This window comes from Euprymna scolopes, chromosome 11 (assembly GCF_053919585.1).
Source record: "Euprymna scolopes isolate OS-2025 chromosome 11, ASM5391958v1, whole genome shotgun sequence".
Lineage (NCBI taxonomy): Eukaryota > Metazoa > Mollusca > Cephalopoda > Sepiida > Sepiolidae > Euprymna > Euprymna scolopes.
The window spans coordinates 80,139,985-80,144,073 of NC_136492.1; the positions used below are offsets into that span (position 1 = coordinate 80,139,985).

General features: G+C 36.4%; 1 long non-coding RNA gene across 1 annotated transcript in view; it reads right to left on the bottom strand.

Moving 5' to 3' along the window:
- LOC145287951 (uncharacterized) overlaps window positions 1-3,670 on the bottom strand; it is a 16,094-nt gene extending 12,424 nt beyond the window's left edge. Inside the window, exon 1 of the long non-coding RNA XR_013869235.1 lies at window positions 3,533-3,670. This is a non-coding gene — a long non-coding RNA (uncharacterized LOC145287951). The remainder of the gene's footprint in view (window positions 1-3,532) is intronic.
- Between the last annotated feature and the right edge of the window lie 419 nt (window positions 3,671-4,089).

The window sequence follows — 4,089 nt, forward strand, 5'->3', positions numbered from 1 at the left end:
AAATGGAGTTTAGTATCGAAAAGTGCGCATTACTAGTTATAAGAAAGGGAAAATGGAGACAATAGAAGGCATGGAACTACCCAACCAAAAGGTGATGAGAGCCTTAAAGGAACAAGATACTTATAAATATTTGGAAGTTCCGGAAGCAGACACCACCACAGAAATGAAAGAGAAGATCGGAAAGGAATACCGCAGAAGAATAAGAAAACTTCTAGAAACAAAATTGTATAGCAGAAACTCAATAAAAAAGTATAAACACATGGGCAGTATCATTAGTAAAATACTCAGGACCGTTCATAGAGTGGACCAAAGAAGAACTGAGATAGTTCGATCAGAAGACCACGAAAACTCATGACCACAATGCACTACACCCAAAGGACGATGTTGACCAACAAGGAAAGAAGGTGGTAGAGGACCAGTTTGTATAGAAAACTGTGTGCATGGCACGCACACACACACACACGCACACATACACACACACACACACAAAAGAAAAAAAAGAATGAGAAAAATACATAACGCAAAACATGGAAAGGATAATCACGGCAGCGAGAGACACTGAGGACATCGACAAAAACAGAAAACAGAGAGATAAAGGATAAGACAAGAAAAGAAAATGGGAAGGAAAACAACTACATGGAAGATTCATTAGGATGACAAAAGATGAAAATAACGAAAACACTTGGACTTGCACATAAGCCGAGAAACTGAATCCCTAATAATTTGTGGCACAAGATCTCGATAAGAACCAACCACATCAAAACAAAGATCGACAGAACGCAAGAAAATAGCAAATGCAGACTCTGTGGCAAAGAGACGAAGCGATAACCCATATAGTAAGTGAATGCAGCAAACTGGCCCAAAAACAATACAAGAGTAGATACCACCAAGTGGGAAGGGCAGTACACTGAGAATTATGCAAACAACTGCATCTCGAACGCACAGACAAGTGGTACAAACATAAGCCGGCAACAGTACTTGAAAACGAGAATCACAAAATCCTATGGGATATCGACATACAAACTGATAAACCCATCCAAGCTAGAAGACCGGATGTCGTAATACTTAACAAGAAAGAAAAATCCTGTCAAATCATCGATTTGCGGTTCCAGCTGATCACAGGGTGAATATCAAAGAAAAGAAGAAACGGAGCAGATATACAGAGCTCGCCAGAGAGCTGAAAGGGATATGAGAGATGAAGAAAATCAAAATAATACCTATAATAGTAGGAGCACTAGGAACAATCCTGAAAAACTTTGAAAAAAGAATGAGAGAAATTGGAATCAAAGGAATGACTGGAAAAATACAACGAACAACAATAATGAAAACAGCTGAAATATTAAGAAAAACCCTTGAATGTGGAGACTAATACATATGAGCAACAAGTGAGAACCAGACAAACTGCTGCAGGGGCAAAACATGAAACGCCATATAGAACCTAGAACATTTAAACCGCATATCTATAAGTTCTCTACCCCCCCATTACCACATCACTTGCCACCTCCTCTAAGAAAAAGAAAGAAAGAAAAAAAAGAAACCAGTCAAGTAGACTCAAGGAGGAAGGAAAGACAGAGGAGAGAGAGAGAGAGAGAGAGAGAGAGAGAGAGAGAGAGAGAGAGAGAGAGAGAGAGCATTGACCAGATCTCTGTTAGATAAGTGCAAATAGAAATTGGACCTTGGCGAGGCTTATTGCCATTCAAATTCCAGTGAATACCGATAACCGCTGCCAACTAGAAATCAATGGCAAGCAGCCGTGGCGATAATGCAAATTTATTTGCAAATATTATCGAAAAAAGTGGAGAGTACGGGAAATCTGGTGAAACTTTTGCCACTCAGCTTCCAGAGAACACCACAGGCCGGTTTCAAGGAGACATCTTTGATGACCTCTATGAAAGCTCCCTGTGAGCTAATAATAATAATAATAATAATAATAATAATAATAATAATAATAATGAAAACGGCTGAAATCTTAAGGAAAACTCTTGAATGCGGAGACTAACACACATGAGTTACAGACACAAGCAGGATAATAAGAAACTGCTACATATATATAAAACACAAAGAAACATCAAATGGAATCATGAAAACTGAAACTGCATGATTGTAAGTTATCTCCCCATGTGCCCTTGCTTTCCCCTTTTTTGTGTGGGGAAATTCTGGACAAGCAACAAAATTTTAGCCTAATTTTCGACTCCAAAAGCAATTCCTTTGATATTTTTGTTATTGTTCTAAACATAATTCTTAATTACTAATACTACTAATAAAATGATACATATTTATTGTTTAAAGTAGCGGTAAAACTAAAATCTATATATCATAACCATGTCGCATTAAAAAAAAAGACACTGTAAGAAATGGAACGGTAAAAAAAATGGAACATGTGAAATGGCACGGTAAAAATGGAACAGGGAAAATGGCACGAATAGATGAATAGAAAAAAATTGGCACACGTGAAAAATATAAATGAAAACCTCACAATGAATCACTATTTTTAAAAATTAATTATGAGGAAAAGATTAAAGAAAAAAATATTTAGAAAGAACTAATCGTGTAATATACGCCCTCCCACAAGTTTACTTATATTTTTTACGAAAATATAAGCATACGTTGCAATATATATTTATTTAATCTATGCTTTGTAAATTGCATTCCTACTTTTGCGAATACACATTACACTAGATTTTACGATAATCTGAAAAAAAAAAAAAAAAAAAAATCTTAATAATGTACGTACCCCTGACGAAACGAAAATGTCATATTGCCCAAATCATGTAAATCAGTTTTATTTTTAACTAAGTGAATCAAATTTTATGAGTAAGTAAGTTAGTATGGATCGTCTCGCATTGCCATCTTGAAAATAAAAAGAGATAACTAAACAATAATTGAAACTGTTGAATTCAGTCTTGTAAATATATAAGCACTGCAGTACCGATTCAGGAGATGTGTGGTTGAGATTGCGCAAGTGTTGCTTCGCAATTTTACGCGCAGCTACCCTTACAGGGAGTATCGATTGTCTTTCGAGACTGAACGGAGGATTCCTTCCTTCCTTCTTAATTATTTCTCCATCAACGAAGAGACATGGTTGGTTGTTAATGTGGGGAAAATTCAGCTTTTTCAAAAATGGCACTCTGGATTGGAACAAAAATAAAAATTGCACAAGTTCAGAAGGATTTTCGCCTTTACTGACCAAGGACATAAAAGCTGAAGTGTAGGATTAGAACAGATGTTACACTTTGCTCCTTGACCAAAGGTTAGTATTCAACGCTTGAAATTAGGAATCCAAGTGGAGAAAGAGGCATGACATAAATTTGAATGCGTCAATGAATTATGAGCGTTGCACAAGAATGCAATCGTTTAATTAGCACACACACACACACACACACACACACACACACACACATAAAATAAAATTTTTTTAAAAAATTTGTGAATAATGAGTGGATTTTAGTTAAAAAATAACGACTTCCATGAAAAAAGAAAAAAAATTATACGATTTGTGAAATATATAAACATAAGAAATCAAATAACTTACGTGTGTCTGGGAATTTTTGTTGGTTTGGGAGAAAAGTTGTTACAATCGTCGAGAACGGACAATGTCAATGGAAATTGAAATTGTTTGGTGTGTGATTGATCGCAGCGGTTAGAAGTCAGTTTTTATAGTCATCAGGAGGGGCTGCAAAATAGGGCTGGTCGTAAAAGATATCTGAAAGGTGTACGTGTGTGTGATAGAGATAGATAGATAGATAGAGAGAGAGAGAGAGAGAGAGAGAGAGAGAGAGAGAGAGAGAGAGAGAGAGAGAGAGAGAGAGAGAGAGAGAGTATAGACGCCGCGGCAAAGGAAATTTAAAACAACCTTGTAATATGAAGAAAAGCGAAACAAACAAAAAGTTAAAATGTGTGTGTATGTATGCATATGTGTGTGAGAGATAGATAAATAAAGATATTCTCGTCTGTAGAGAAATAGAAAGAAGAGAGAGAGAGAGAGAGAGAGAGAGAGAGAGAAAGAGAGGGAGAGAGAGAGAGAATGGGCGAGGGAGAATAAATCTCTAAAAAGTGAAGAGAATGGGTAGAGGGGAAAGACGAAGTCCA